Source organism: Hirundo rustica, chromosome 1 (genome assembly GCF_015227805.2).
Source record: "Hirundo rustica isolate bHirRus1 chromosome 1, bHirRus1.pri.v3, whole genome shotgun sequence".
NCBI lineage: Eukaryota > Metazoa > Chordata > Aves > Passeriformes > Hirundinidae > Hirundo > Hirundo rustica.
In genome coordinates, this window is record NC_053450.1 from 130,303,861 (window position 1) to 130,321,043 (window position 17,183).

A 17,183-nucleotide genomic window follows, 5' to 3' on the forward strand; every position below is an offset into this window, starting at 1 on the left:
GTGGACTTCTGAGCCCTAGAAGAGCAGGATTTGTGAGACCACATAGTAAGTACCACACTATCCTGACACTGGGATCTAAGAACGCCAAATAGAAGATGAGGCAGGAATAAAAACAGAAAAAACAATATCTGTCAGGTCTGTCTGTCACAGATAGGAGCTTCTTTGACTCCGCTGTAGAGCTAAAAAACAGAAGGGACATTCATGGCATACACACCCTTAGCCTCCCCCCTCCCTCCTTTCCTCTCTTTGAAAAACCAGAGCTCTTTGCATCTCTACTGCATCTCTGGTTTCAATGATGCTCAGTTTCTGTGCTTCCACATTGATATTTCAGATTCTTAATGACTCCTTATTAAACCAAAAAGTACATTTTCGTACATGCTAATGAGAAGAGCATAATGTCAGCTCAAGGAGTGGGAAGTACAGCTCCACAATGAAGCACTTTGCCAAAATACCTCAGTATTCACATAGGCAGGTGAAAAATGTACTTGAGGACAGAGTAATAACAAAGTCATATTCACACGCAAGGACATCAGAGCATACATGGCATATAATGAATTTGTGTTTAAACATCTGAATGCGGTGCCTCTGCATAAAACGCTGTGAAGGGATTAAGCCAAAAGAGTCATGTGGCAGTGACTCAATAAGAAAGATAAAGCACAGTCATTTAGACCCCAGTCTCCCCCAAACCTTAGCGTCAGCTGCTCAGGCTTCATTAACATTACCACATCTTGTGCTTCAGCTATTAACAGCATACTACATTGTGACTGGCCTTTTGTGGGGACACAAAAAGAATGAGTGGTCACAAGGAAACCTTTGTGCCTCTTCCACAGTTGCATAGGGGAGCCAGTCCTCACAGTCCACAGCTGTATAGGGAGTTTCAGAGTTAATAATGCCAGCAGCAGAACACTTTTCAAAGGAAAGTGGAGCAGAAGGGAGGGCAGTTAAAGCTCTGCTCTCTTTCTCTCACATTAGCTACCAAACTAAACAGAGGGAGTTTATGCTATACCCCCACAAAGGAGACGTACAAACTACTTGTCATTGAAGAAATCCTTCCCATGACACTGAGACTTTCTGCCTGCCCTTGAGAGCTGACAGGCGCAACGCTTTCAGGAATTACCGGCACTGCAGTGCACCTGCAGTTCCCCCATGCTTTTGCTGTGCCCTTGGTAGTGTCAGGAGAATAGACATCATAGAGTATTTATGCATGTCCTATTTCTAGATTTATTCATAGATTTTTAAGCACTGGCCATATGTATGGTGCTTAGTAAGACACTAGCTCTGCCTGGAAGAAATTATTTGTTACATATTTCTTCATTCTTTGCCTCAAAAAAATCACAAGGAGTATTTTATAAGTTATATAAAATGGCTTATTCACTCTCAAAACACCAAGTCCGTCAGCATGCCTAACTAGACAATTCGTACCACTGAATTTGTCTTAAATGTCAGACTTTATGAATAAGCAATCTGGGTAGTAAGAATTGGAAGCTTGTGTTTACTAAGGACATGCTTACAGTCTGTAATATGAGCTGTAAGTGCTATATAAAAATTGTTCACAACCTTCGAAAGAAAAGCATGAAATAAGAAATAGAAGACGACACTAGAAAACCAAAATTCTCCTAACAGAGAAGGAATTAGGCTATTTTAAGGCTATTTTAAATAAAGCTGGACGTGTCTTGAATGCAGAAAATCCATTTGTGTCTGAGCAAAAGAAGCCAGCAGGTGTCAGCCTTGCTTTATCCAACCAGCCTCTCCCTGGCTCAGTAGCAAAATTGTTTGCTCTGATTTTTTACTGTCATTTTCTTCTCAGGAGTAATAGTTACACAAGTTAACTGTGTTATCACAGAATTCTATATTGAACAATATTTAAACATGTTAAAATGTTGATACAGCTGTTACCATAGCAACTGCTGCATCAGATGGATTATAACCAGGTGAACAAGGAGACTGGAACAACTTCCTGATGAGAAATTCAATTAACATGTCAGTGTTTGTACGCAGAAGCCAAACAGCAATTTGTCTGAGTTGGCAGACACATTTCACATGTGATTTTTTTTCCACAAGGGATATGATGACCATAATACTTTTATGCTTCCCTCACATTTATATGTGTTCCTGTTTTCAAGGTGCCTGTTTTTAAGGCCTGAAACACACTTACTTCCTTTATACAAAATTCTATCTCCTGAAATTATGTGTGGGCTTTCACTCAACACACACATCACACAGGGAGTGTTTTGTAATGCTGTTGATCACCCTGCTATGTAACAACATGCAAATAAAATAGTGTTTCCTTTATTAAAAATGCATTTAATATCATTTTCAATCTAAAATTTCATAAATAAAAAGTGCTGTAGGCTAAGGGCAAAAGAAGCCCAGTTCTTGTGCAATTCAGATTTTGAAAGGCTTCTTATCTCCTACTACACTGCAATTTCCACAGCACTCTGAATTCCCGGGGATGCTGTCAGTCACTTTGATGGGTGCAGCACCCAATGCTGTTTATTTCTGATTATCTTATAAACTCACTCCCCCCACTCCAGTACAGTGTAACCCACAGGAAGCACCTGTAATGAAGAGTGCAAAAATGTGTCTGTGGAAGACTCCTGACTCTTCAATTTCCTATCTGCTTAAAGCTGTGCCATAATCTAATGCAGGAACTTGTAGTCATTTCTTCTGAGATCCCCAAATCATTTCTTTGGTGTATATTCACGTGAAAGACATCTTGGTTCCATTTTAAAAAGAAATGTAACACATTACTTTGATTATTTATTTATTATTATACATACTTTTTAATAAAAAAACTAATACAAAGAACATACACAAATTTCTCAGAAGCCGACATGGTTTTCCCGCTCATAAATTTCAAGTCTGGATTTCCACCTGATCATATGCTCAAAATAAGCTTCCCTTTCTCTCACAGGACTTCTACCCAGGACTACATTCACAGTTTTCCTTGTTCTCTAGTTATTTTTATTTTCCAAATCCTATTTATCTTTAGGCAGACACCAAATTGATGCATCAGTGCCGGAATTTGTGGTCAATTTTGAGGCAAGTCCTTTCAGCTGCCCAGATGAAAATCTACTTGAGCCTTGTCCAGCCTAACACTAGCTTCTACTGCTATGTTTATTATTAGAATGAGGGAAATTGCATGGCTTCCTCATTTAGAATAAAGCAGAGATATGTAGTAATACATACCAAACCATACTTCTGAGGTCAGCCAAACAGCACCACCACCAAGCAGAGCAAAACCCTGTGTCACACAGGATATGGTCAGAGTGGAAGTTCATAGTAAGTTTATACTCAACATGAAGTCTGATACTTCCATGAGCAAATCAGTGTCAGCATGTGACTTCTGAAAAACACAGTTTTCTTTGAGGCTTTGTATCAGTGCCTCCTTATTACCCCAGTTCTGTGAATGTGGAAGGCTTTCTGTGCAACCACAAGTATAAAAAATAGCTTTTAAAACTGATCTGTGACATTTCAGTTGGTGGCTTTTGCAGTTAGGTGAGACACAAAGGTACGTGAGAGATGGATTACACTAACAAGCAAACCATTGGATAGAGACTTGGATGTCTAAGGCTCAGAAGACTGTTTTCATCCTTTTCACATAGGTATGATGGGACAGCAGATAAGGTACTTCCTCTCATTATAGCTTTTTTTTTCTGCTGTCCTTTTTCTGTATTCCCTGTTAGGATTATTTAGAGAAAAAAATTGGTTTCCACTTTATTTACATAGCAGAGATTACAGTGATTGCAGTGATTACATAGCAGAGACCACATATTGTCAGGATGTCTGAGTGCTCAAGGAATGCAGTTATCCTGAATTAAACAACATTATTAATAAATCATAGATACCAGGGCAAATGTCAACTCACTGAAAATAACTTTACAATTCTGGTCACATAAGCAAGACCACCCATCATATGGTTTATTGATATTTTAATTTTTTTCTTTTTTTTACACTGTTACATTAAACTTCTCCTGAGATCAGACTTTTGTCTTGGTTTCCTTTTCAGTTCCTTTTGTGTACTGAAAGAATCTGGTTTAGAATGTGTTTAATTTGTAAATAAATAATTTCAAAATCTAATCCTAATGAGATTTCATGCAGGTAATTCCTATTTGTACATTAGAAAGTGATAAAGGAGTTAATTAATTGTCTTATTTCAACATCAATGCAGTTTCACCACTTCTAAATTTCTGGACACTAGAAATGAAAGATGTTGAGTTCAATGATAATAAAACATTTGTGCATTTTTTTGTTATGTGGGTTATTACAAACTTATGTAACTTGATTTGGATTTGTATATGATATAAGATCAGAATTAAAGGAAGTTGAATCAAATCAAATAAGCAATTTTGATGAAGAGAGAGTATTTTTCTGTCGTGTTGGCATCCATACTAATGAATTAGAGGACAAATGCACAAATTCTAATTGCTCTTTGGGCATATTATCACCTGCAGTCTGGAGACACTAAACACAAAGTCAGCAGCATAGCTAAGTTCAAGGGAATCAAAACAGTATCAAGATGCTGCCTCTGTCTTTTCTTCTTTTATTAGCTTGGAAGCAAGGCCATGCCTACAGCATGACAGCACGGTCAGACATCACCAAGTATCTCTCAGCTTGGTGCACTATACAAACTTTGCACAGAAGTACAGGCCAGCACAAAACTGGGCACTTCTAGTAAGCTCCATTCTGTTTGCTACACATATTCAAAGAAAATGTTTTTTCTGAGTTGATGCCATGGGATATCAGCTTAACCAATACAAACTGACAATTACTAGTACTTCCTACTGTTTGTCAAAAGCAAAATCAAAGTTGCCGTCTCATACTTGTTGGTTCTTATCAGCTGAAAATGTTCAACATAAGTGAACACAGAAGGTTTGGTGAATTTCAGGCACTTGCTGATAGGCCTCTTTAAGCAGCTCCTCACAGATTTCTTCTACATCATTTCAGGCGAAAGACCCTATAATCTGGCGGCATTCTCTATCTGTAATTTTGAATCACATACCTCAACATAATCTACTGTTCCAGATTTCTTATAACTCTTCCTTTTCTTTTTAATTAATTTTTTTTTGACACTTAGTTTGCAGAAATATGCCAGCATATATGGGCCACATTTTTCAGCCTGTGTAAGGTTACAGAGGTATATGGCTTTTTTAGTGGCTTAGCTGGAGAAAGCCTTATATCTGTCCTGTGAGCTGGTTACCTAACTGTGCTTTGTGCCTTTGAAAATATCCTGTGGGGCCCCATATTTACTTTTCTAATTATTTAAAACAGTTTGGAACTGAGCCAATAAAGTTCATTAAGAGGCACTCAACCAGGTTCTTCATGTAAATTTCTAACATCTTTATAAACACATGGCCAGCAAGAAAAAGCGTTAAGAAACCAGGCTTCCTTTGTATCGATCACAATCTCCTCTGAATTAAAAGAAATACAACCAAAAATGGAACAATTCATTTTATAACCTTAATGTGCACCTCTTCTCCTAAAAACCAGACAAATTGGCAGATGAGGATAGGGCTAGGGGAAATCACCAAACATCAGGAGGCTGTTATACAAGCCACAGAAATAGCTCTCTCTGCATTGAGTGTGCATCTGCTCACACACAGCTTCTCAAGGAGTCTGCTGCAGAATTACAGGGGATTCAGAGAAGAATGCAAGCAAAAAAAAGGGAGAAGGAGTTTTACAAAGGGAGACTTAAAATATTGATATTGCTTTTCTTAGAAAAGAAATAAGATACAGCAAAAGCACTTCAATCCTACCTCTTAGTAATCCTCACCGTGTCTATATACTAGTGTTATCTGGGTTGCAATGGTCAATGTGATCAACAAACAGGCAGAAGTAAGAAAACTTCATGGTTCTGCCCCTTAAATTCAGGGATTAGAGATAAGGCTGAGCTGCAACTAGCTCCTGTACAGCTCTTTACATCTTCCCCCAGTGCTGGCTGCAGTTCAACACAGGACAGCACACAGCAGAGCAACTTTTTTGCTCTTTTAGCCAGTGGACACAGTCCATGAAAACACGAAAATGAGCATATAACATGAAAAAGGCTATAAACTGGAGTCATTAAAATAAGGGAATTGCAGTTTCAACACTACTCAACTAACTTTATAACTTTCATTCCTGAAAACCAGAACTTAAAAATCATTCATAATGCATCCTGCTTCCCTGTTCAGTGTAGTCATTCCTTCCAGCTCTTTATCTCCAAAACGCCTCGGATAAAACCTGCAGGAACTAAAAATAACAGCATTAGCTCATCATCACACTCTGGTCAATGAGTTGAGTAATGCAGACCTTACGAAAATGTACATTTAGAGCCCTTTCAGATGAGCTGTATAACACAAACCATTAAACACAATTCTATTGATCTAATGTCATTATTTTCAGCAGACTGGAGTTTAGAAATTATGAGCTGCACTAATGAATACCAACCCCAGGGGAAAAATGGCTCTAATTGATTAAATCTTAGCTGAAAACACCTATGATTAGATGTTTGTCATTATAGATAAAGGTTTACTACAATGTAAGTCTATGTTCATGCAAAATACTTAAAGCTTAGTTTTGTTCAAAAAGACAATATGCAGAAATTTGAGTCATTCTTTCACAGTGATCTATAACTGCTTTCTAGGGATAGGGCTAGAGAATGGTATCTTTCTGGAAAAGTATACAAGATAAGAAGTTAAAAATGGTGATAACAGTAAGCTCATATTTCTATGCTGAAATAGAAAAGTGCACTTTTGTATGTTGCAATTAAATAAGCAATTTCTTTTTTTCAGAGAGTTGGAGAGAACTAGACATACAAAATTATTTCCTCACCACAAAGCAGTACAATTTCTTCTTGGCAACAACGCCCCTCCTCAGTCACAGAAGCTAATTTTAAAAAACTTAAAATTCATGTTACAAGGGTATGCTGGTTGTACTGCCACAACAGAGAGCCTAATCTTTCCTCCCATCCATGCCAAGTATCAGAATGTCTTTCAATCAATTCCTACTGAATTTGAGTATAAGCTTTATAAAAGAAAGACTTACGGCTCTTACAGTGATTCTTCACAAAACAGCCACAGTTGCTTGACAGATTAAAGATCAATGAATGTTTTTCAAGTATTTTGGTGTTTGATTATTCTAGCTTCATGGGCCAAATTCTGACTTAAGTTAGAAACATATACTGGAAACAATTAAGTCCATTCATTTCACATTTGTAGTAATGTAATAGAAGAATTTTGCATTGATATGATGAAAGAGGGAGCAAGTAGCAGTGTTTACAGACCTGTACAGCGCCAAAATATATGTAATTGTATGCTAAAGCTTGTTCTGTGCTTTTTCATTTTAGGATGCATTATGTAGTAGGCGTTCTGCTTCATATCTTGAGTGCCAGATAGGACATACTGTTGTTCAGAGATTTGAACCATGTCACTGATTAATAGTTCTATTAAACAGGAATAATGTTCCAATACTTAAAGTACTTCATCATAATTAAGTCATACTGCAGAAGAGGTAATAGACCTTTCCTGTATAATATCTGTCCTGAGGTAAGCCTGGGTATATGCATCTACTGCTTAAGACACACATTAAGCAGCAACCTCTTTCTCCAGTTTTTCAAGATACCCCTATGCAGCAGCTTTACCCTCACATGAATAGCTGCTTTCTCCAGTTTAGTGGCAGCCATGAACTTGCTGAGGGTGTTTCATCCCATCATCCAGGTTATTAATGGAGACACTAAACAAGCTAGTCCATGATAAACTGCAGAAGAGCTACACTAGCAGCTACCTGAACTTCAAACCAGTGACTCTTTGAGCCTAGAGATTAAGCCAGGTTCCACCTTGCAATCCATGCGTATCTAATTTGGTTTATAAGGATGCTATGGCAGACTTTAACATAAGCCTATTAAAGAAAAAGCATACAACATCCCTTGTTCTATCTCAGTTACTAAAAGGGACAGCTATTAAATCACAGAGAACTATCAAATTGCTCAGGGATGACTTGTCCCTGGCAAATCCATACTGGTTGTTCCTATTTATGTTATTTGCCTTTAAGAGCATGGAGATGGCCTCCAGAAGGATTTGCTCCACAATCATCCTAGAGACTGAGGCCAGGCAGAACAGGCTGGCACATCCCTTTATGGATGGCCTTTTGTAAACACAGGCATAATGTCTGCCTTTTCCCAGCCATCAGAAATATCCCCTAGTCATCACAGCCTCTCCAGGACAATAGATAGCACCTCCTTCATGACACCAGCTAGCATCCCAGCCTGTCCAATTAACTGGTGTATGTTCAGCATGCCTAAAAGGACCTTAATCCAGCTCTTCTCTAGCATGGATAGCACTTCCTTCACTGTGATTCTGCCACAAAGAACAGGTACTTGGGAGGCCTGCAAACAGACCTTGCCAACAATTACCAACAGACACTTAGGATTTTACACATTCTTCTGAAGCTCACAAAAAAGCTTTATAAAGGTAGAGGTAAAAATCAACAGGAAAGAAAAAGATTTTTAATTACTTCTTTGGTGGTGTTGTTTTTGTTTTTGGTTTTGTTTTGTTTTGTTTTTTTGGTGTGTGTGTGTGTGGTTTTGGTTGGTTTTTTTTGGGGGGGGATGTTGGGTTTGTTTGTTTGTTTGTTTTGTTTTTTTGTTTTTTCCCCCCATTGGCCATGTTTTGCTATGGCTGAACTGCTCAACATCTTCAGCTTTACTCAAATTAAATATTTGGTTCTGCATTTTTACTGGTTCAAAAGAGACATGTAAATCTGGGAGATGATGTAACAGACGTCATAAATGCAGCTTGATTAGGTCAAAGTTAGAATATTACTGCTTGTATTAGACCATTTATATCGAATTTATTTCAGTTTTAAGCAGCTCATGAAAAAAATATAGCTCAAGAAGAAAACTGAGCTCAATGGACCTGAAATTCTAAACTCCATAAACAGAAGGAGTACAAGAGCTTGAACCAGCAGTTATTGAAGTCACGAAGACTTTAGATTGAACTCATAGTTTAAGGGACTCGAATGCTAATTTTTTTCTTAGCCACAATGAATACATGCAGTGAAATTTTGCACTGTTATTACTCATTCATCCTTATAACACATACCATCAAACATAAAAAGACGGCTAGTCAAAAACTCTTAAACTGCATTTTCATAAAGGAAAGATAACATTGTGTGCCTCTATTAAAGCAGCTAAGTGTGTGAAAGGTTTGCCTTTGTACTGATGAACAAGTTACTTAAATCTTGTACTCCAGTACACAAAAGTAGCAAATACAATACTTTCCACAGCACAGGTTCATTGGGAAGGGGAATACATCGAGTTTTCTCTTCTTTACACTGCATAGGAATCACCTCTTATAAAGGAAGTTAAAATGAGCTGGTGTAGACCAGCGGGAAGCAAGACTGCACACCAGAGGAGAGTGTCTTAAAGGCACAATGTCTTCAAGCTGCACAGATTGCACACCATTCATGGATCAAGGCTGTGCTGAAAGGAACAGTCTAGCCGTGAATATTTTATTTTCCAGAATTCACTCTAATGAATTCTTTGGCTGTAGAGGCAACAGAATAGAAGTAGAGCTGTGAGAAAACAACATATTTTGCATTTCCAAATGCTAACGCATCGAAAACTACCAATAATACATATTATAAGACAAATTTTATCCTAGTGAGAATTGAAATGAATGAATTAGGATTTTCTCAAAAAAAAAAAAAAAGGATGTGATAATGGAAAAGCTGACAGATCTTTCACTAAAGCAGCTCAGGACAGAATCTACTGTGGTACAAATCCATGGCTGATGATGAGAAAACAGCAAATTTTAGCAGGGTTTATCTCTAAAAGTATTAAGATGATCCATGTTGTCAATAACTCAAAATGACAAATTATCTACTGTGCTTTCACAATAAACAAAATATGATTTCTCAAAAATTACAGACTATTTTAAGCATTTGTACTACCAGTATCTGTGGAGTTTGAGAACCTTTTTCAAACCTTGCCTTAGAGAAAAGTTGAACCTCAAGACTTTCATTTTAGTGTATATTCCAAGTAAATGTTTGTGTCTCTCCAGCAGGAATGAGCTGAGCACATCAACCTAGTTAGCAAGCTAGTTTAATTACCTACAACAGTTTCACCTTTGTTAAATGTTTTGTAGTTATTGCTACACTTCTTGTAGAACCAGACTGAAAACAATCTCATGGCAACATGCAGGAAGTATACACATCTTTTTAGTTCTGTGGAATATACCCATATAGAATGGAAAAAAAGAACAGCAGAAACAGAAGACGTTGAATCTCGGTGAGAGTATAGCTTGTCTCCTGGGACAAATGATCCATGCTATTCACAAAAGAGAAAGGAAAAAAGTCGTTGCTGAATGAAAGATGCAGCAATATTTTGATGAATACTTTTTCTATTTAAAACAATTAATTGGCACAACAAAAAAAGATAGATTGATATTTTTCTCAGATAGGAGAACTCGGCATATTGGAAGATGAAACTCCACCAATGTTCTGTCTCTCAAGCAATGCCATAGTTTTTTCTATTAAACAGCAAAAATAACAAAGTTCATGTGTCATAAGGACCTGAAAAATATCTTCTGCCTCAAAATGGTTATCTTGGGACACCCAGTGCACACTCCCTTGAAGGGCAAAGAGATTATACAGCACTGGAGGATCTGATTCAAGCTGTTGAAATCTCAGAAAGTATTTAAACCATGATACCAAATTTTAGGTCCATCTTATCACTAAGAACTCTGGCCTATGTTACAAAAACTTATTGAGCATAATGGCCACATTATAGTTTATTTTCAAGCAAATGTCAAAAAATTTTACAAACCAAACTATTAATATGGGGGGGGGGGGGGTGGAAATCAAGTATTTTAAATTATCTGCAGATAGATTGTTCAAGAGGAACTGGAGATACCAAGCCACAGTATTGCTTGTTAAGTATTAAAAGTAATACCTTCCAAAAATTCAGTAAGCATACGTTTTATGATTAAAGTGTTTATGTGATACATGGGGGGTTGAAAGTAAATCAAACTCTGTAGTTGTTCGCAATAGTTATTGTGCTGTAAATTTATTTTCTGATGTAGTAGAATTCTTCTCCTACACTTGAGAATTATCTACAGTACACAGGACCACTGCTGTCAGATTCTTTTTTAGTAGACTTACACTCCTAACACATGAAACATCTCCAGAAGAGCTTTAAAAATTAGGTGACTCATATTCTTAATGAGACAGAATATTTTAATGACTGTTTCAAAATGTTTGTCTTTATATGGAACAACCCTCATGAATGCATCTAAGAGGATATGGTAACATCTGGGAGCCTCAGTCTGTATTTACAAAGAAATGAATTTAATAGAAAATGTATTCATATTGCCACTATGAAAATCTATTAAATGAAGAGCATTTTATTGATATATCCTTCAAAGAAGTTTTATATATTAAACATGGTTTCTGTCAGTACCCTGCTCCTTTCTTATTCCCAAACCTGTGGAAAAAGCAAGCCCATCTTATGAATCTCTGGCTTTTGAAAACACTGGAAGATGGGATGGCTAAAAGCAGTGGTAAATCAGTGTAAGAACCCTTGGTCATAGTTCTGTCACAGGTTTTTGCTGACAAATCATTTTATCTGTTTATATCTTAATTTCTCATTTACAAAGCAAAAACAATGACTCTTGCTGCCTCTCTCCCATTTTGCATTTTCTTTCAGACTGTAAGCCTCTTTGGGAAAGAAGTTTGGGGATTATTCAATAATACTGATGCAGACTATAATAAAATAAATTCATAGTTTGCTGCAGGGATCGGATTGCTTATCCAAGCCCACAGTAGACGAAGATAACCTTGGTTTGAATTGATATGCATTTCAGAATACAACCAATGACTGCAGGTTGTGTGTGTTCAAATTAATATTTTCAAGTAAATACGTAAGAAGAAGATTTTTTAATATTATTTCCAGATGCAAATCAGTGCAAATTGTCACTGTGCCCATTCTCCTCTCCCTCCTGTCTATCTGCCTTTATTAAGAATAAAGCTGGTTCTTGAATGCCTTGCTAATTCTCTGGTGAATTCCGCAAATACCAGCTCCATCTAAACAACAGATTAACTAACACAGTTCTTTTGATTCAAAATGTCAGGTATGAAAAATAGATAGTCACTCCACATGCTCCATCCCTGTCATTCAAATGAAAATTTGGCAGGAAAGAATAACCTGTGTGCTGAATGCAAGAGTGCCCAGGGAGCTGGATAATGACCATGAAGGAGACAAATAGTGGAGGATAGTGAAAGAATGTACAACAATGTTCAGTGCAAACCAGACAAAAGGAAAGAGGAGCATTGCACAGCTCACTGATCAGGAATTGTCAAAAACAATATATGAACCACCACTTGGACAGCAATATTAAGTTTAGGATTCAGACAGTACCTAAAAGTAAACACAAACCTGCACGAAGAAAAATCCAGGCAAGCCCTTCCGCTCACAAATGTTTTCATTTTAAACCTTAAGAACCACAGGAAAGTAATGGTGATTAAACATCATGAAAGCTACGATTACAGGCTGAGTCCTATCTGGCAGTTTTGGTCCTACTTTGATGGTCAGAGATGCTGCTACCACTTCAATCTGGAGCCCTCTAATTCTACACTTGGCTATCATTTCATGGGCAACAGGCACAAACTGAAACACAGAAAGTTCCATATGAATATGAGATAAAACTTTACTTTGAGGGTGACCGAGTGCTGGAACAGGCTGCATGGAGAGGTTCTGGAGCCTCCTTCTCTGGAGATACTTAAAATCCACCTGGACACAATCCTGTGCAATGTGCTCTAGGTGAGTCTACTTTTGCAGGGTGGGGCTGGACCAGATGATCTCAGAGATCTCTTCCAATTCCAACCCAAATCATCCCATGATTCTGTATTTTCCACCTTATGAAAGGAGAAGTAAATGACTAACTAAGTAAATCTCTGAAGCTGACAATAGGCTGAAAGTTTTCAGCACATCACTAAGCTGGAATAGTCACACAAACAATACAAACTACATGCCTTATAGAGCTAAGTTATATAAACTATAAAAACAAATGCAAAACAGCATTTACAACAAACACCTTTAAACTAGAGAGATTTTTGCTAAGAAATTTGAAAATAAAGAGCAGCATGGCAGGGAAATTAAAAGAACAGCAGTTAGATAAGGGAGGACAAAAAAGACTGAAAATATTCATATGAAGGAGTTGAGCAAGTTTAAGGGAAGCATCATTTCCCTTACCTTGATTTCTGAATTTTGAGCAGAAACTCAAGCAGGCAGTGACTGTGTCCAGAAAACAAAACATTAAATGTTTGTACTTCCTTATGCAGACAAGAAACAGAGGGCAAGTGACATGAGAGGATTATGAAACATCTTAATACGTGGAAGTTTTAATAATGATGATGATGATGATGATGATGATGATGATGATGATGTTACTGTCCAGGGAAGATGAGAAACTTCAATGCTGTTTCTAGGATACCTAATGCTATGCAAGTTTCTGAAGCTACTAATTCCTAGATACATATAAATGGGGGACAGAATAACAGCACATTAAGAAACCTTAAGAAAATAATATATACAAATGGGAAAAATATAATTTCTATTGCTTCAACTGAAAAACAGGTCACTACTACTGGGCTTCCAAAATCATTGAATTTCTAGTTCACTCTCTCTTGCCTCTGATGGTTTCTATTTTCTTGTTTAAAATTCAATCTTATTACTTGAGGAACATAATAAGCTAAAACCATCACATGCATTTTTTAGGATTATTTTATAGAGACAGCACATGAAATATATAGACATGAATTATATAGACAGAACACATGAAAATGTATCAATTCAAGTGACAAGGGCAGCATGTCCTATAGCATGCTATAGTAGCCATGTGGTCCAGTAAACACAACCGGATGGTAGGTCTCACTGAGCCAACATGGCATTCCAATCTTTATTTGTCTTTTTAAAAATTAAATGCAGCTGGAGCAAAGCGCAACACAAAACTCAGATGCAGAACAGAGCTTACAAGATGAGGGCTAAGACTAATTGCTGTCTCAGTCTTCCAAAAGCTCTAGACTTGTGTGATTAAGGGCTTGGAAAGTCATTTCTCTCCCATAAAAGTAGATGTTTTTAACTGTGACATGATCAGTAGTTCCACCTCAGAGGGCTGTACTTTATCTTTACTTGCATCTTATGGCAATTTTAATGATGTCATCCAAATAATCTCAGTTTGCGAGGGGATGGGGTGTTCTATGGAAGAGCAGAAATGAACTTTTTTAAGGTCAGGGAACCAACTGCTTCATTAATTTAAGTAATTCAGAGTACTTTGATGCTCAAATGGGGGAAAATTGTTAGTAGCAGAAAGTATGGAGCACCATGCTTCAAGGTGCTTCATGCATCCAGTCAGCTTTATCAAAGAACTAAGCCTGTGAAAAGTAGAAAGTACACCTTATTTCAAATATCACTTAAAATAACTATTTTAGTTACATTTCTGTATTTCTGCTGCCCTAAAAATATCTCCATGGGAGATAAGAGAGGTGCTAGAACAACCAGATGGCACTTGCTTATATTTATAACATTTACATCTGGTGATAAACTACATGAAACATGGTAAAAGATTAAGGAATGCCTGCACTTCAGTGGGGAATAAAGCTTTAAAACTATTCTTTTTTAATAGTAAACTCAGCTAATGGTTTGAGACAATAAGATGGACAATGCAAAAGGTTGCCTTAATTTGCAGGATGTATCCCTCAAGTACATGAGAAATGAGCAAGCCTAAGTCCTGATTTTTGGTATATTCACACATATTCATAAATATTGGCACAAAAATAGTTCCACGATTACAAAAGTACAGTGTTTTGCAGAATCTAGGATTATTCAGGACTATCATCTCCCCTCCTACCCTACCATGGAGTAACTAGGAAAAATAATACTTGCAAGTTTATATATATATATATATATATATACATATATATATATATATATGTCATGTTTCTGCTCCTGTAAGGGCTAAAGTAAATCCTTACATCCTGTGAGATTTTCTTTTTTCACCTTATTCTAGGAGATTTGCACATATAAATACCATTAAAAGACAGAACAGATTCTTCATCTTCACTGAGAAACTAAAAGCTACCAAAACCCAATGCCAGATGTGGCTGAAGAGATCCTAGATCCTCATCCACTGTAGAGAAACCTTTTGTCACTTATTAGCACAGATTCCCTCTGGCAAGGTAAGAACTCCATGAACTTTTTTTCTCTCAAAATCAGTAATACCTGGAATTTATTTGATTAATGGGGCAATATGTCTAATGCAAGTATTTACACTTCAGCCGGTTACTCTTTCAGTCATGGGAACCCTTGTCCAGAGAATGATTCATCTCACTGGAAACTAAAATAAACCAGATAACCACGCCCTAAAATACATCTTTTTTATATTTGCTCTAAAGAGAGTTCTAGAATACCAAGGTAGCTGGAAGGTGTTGATGGTATAACATCTAAAAGTAAATGAGATATTTTACACCAGGTTTCCTGTAATCCAGCCTTTCAGCTGTTGTGTTATACCTTTCTCTGCAAGACTGAGGACCCCATTAAGAATTTTTTCTCCCATGAAAAAATTTTCTTGATGTTACTTTGCTTTAACACAAAAACTTCCCTATTAGAGTTTCTGTAGTTCTGGGAAACAACCTGTATTCCTTGCCATAAACCCATTCTTGTTTGTCAACTCACTGTACACCATGCTTGGGGGTATGACCTGCTATTAGTGGTCACACCAATGCCAAACAGGGTTTGTAAGCAACCTCTGAAATGATACCTGAAATTCCTCACATTGTAAGTGTTGAACTATTCGTGTTGATTTCTTCAGAGCTCAGGGAGTGCATGCCTAGCTCTCTACCCATTAGGATCCCATTAGGATCCCAAGTCTTTTTCATTCACAGTCTCACAGCACAGTCCCTGTTGCTGTAAACATCTTGCATTTTTGCTGTAAACATCTTGCATTTTTACTCTTAGATCTGTGACTTCCAGCATAGTTGAGCTCTGCCTCGCAGAAACACGGAGACACTGACATGAGTGCTTGGGACCTCTGTCAGGTTCAGAAAATGATGCCTCACTACCGCTCTTCTCATCTCTTCATTTCCTACAGCTTCCTCCCGTCCACTGTTCTTCAACCCTTTTCTGGGGCCCTATCGACCCAACCTCCTCTCTTCCATTCCCGCTTTCATGCCCTGCTCTGCGCTTACACCTCTGCTCTCTTCACACCGGTAAGTTAACACTGCCCCATTTAAGTGGGATCATTTTTCACCCGATCTTGCTGCTCTCCGTTTCTCCTTTTATTTCATTTTCAAATGCCACCTGTGAACCCTTCTCCTCACTTCAAGCTCTGAAATCAGCTTCAAATCTACCACGTTTACTCAAAAACCTCTCACACAACCCAAATGACCCAATTCCGACATGAGCTCAAAACCAATGCTCTCCTGGACCACCCCCACCACCCCGCCCCCACGACACTGCCACCTGCCTGCTACGTTAAAGGGCCTTTCCCGCCCACTTTCCACTACCTCAACGGTAACTATTCATGACAACCAAAACATTTTAATATTTCCTTGCTGCTCCTCGCGGGACACCTGCGGTCCCCAGCAGGCTGGGGCTGAGGCACGGGGCTCTGGCCGAGGCGGTGATCAGAGCCAAGGGAAGGGCCCCAACTCCGGGTGACTCTCCCGCCGCTTCCCTCACAGCGCTGCAAGGACAGCAGGAGGAAAGGCGTCTCTGCCCTGCCAGAGACCGGGCAGCGACCCGCCTGACCGCCGCGGACCTGGCGGCCGCGCCCTCCCGGCCCGGGGGCCGGGCTGGGCCGGGCCGGGCCGCGGCTCCGCCCCGCTGCGGGGGCGCCCGCGCCGGCACAGGCGGCTCCGCTCGCCGCGCTGACGCCGGCGGCGCTGGAACACCTGGAGGGGCGGCGGCGCCTGCGGCTCGGTTCTTCTCTTCTCTCCCTTTCCTCCGCAAGGTGAGTGCGGGAAGGGAGGACTCGCTGGTCTCCCTGCTGGGGCCGGGCGGGGAGAGCTGGTGCCGCGGGTACCAGCCCCGGGTGGGCGCCGCCTCCCCCGCGGGCAGCCCGCTCGGGGCGAGGCAGGCGGCGCGGCCGCCGGGCCTGCGGACCTGGTGCCCGTCAGCGCTGTATCCACGGCCTGACCTGTTCAGGGCGAAA

At 38.9% G+C, this 17,183-nt stretch overlaps 1 protein-coding gene across 4 annotated transcripts in view; it reads left to right on the plus strand.

The window, feature by feature from the left end:
• Positions 1 to 16,866: 16,866 nt before the first annotated feature.
• The window catches only part of ICA1 (islet cell autoantigen 1), a 66,498-nt gene continuing 66,181 nt past the window's right edge, over positions 16,867 to 17,183 (plus strand). For 3 of the 4 annotated variants that reach the window (XM_040059826.2, XM_040059831.2, XM_040059853.2), the window contains exon 1: positions 16,867 to 16,982. The gene's annotated coding sequence lies outside the window, so the exon portion shown is untranslated. The remainder of the gene's footprint in view (positions 16,983 to 17,183) is intronic. The other variant, XM_040059849.2, reaches the window with a different exon arrangement.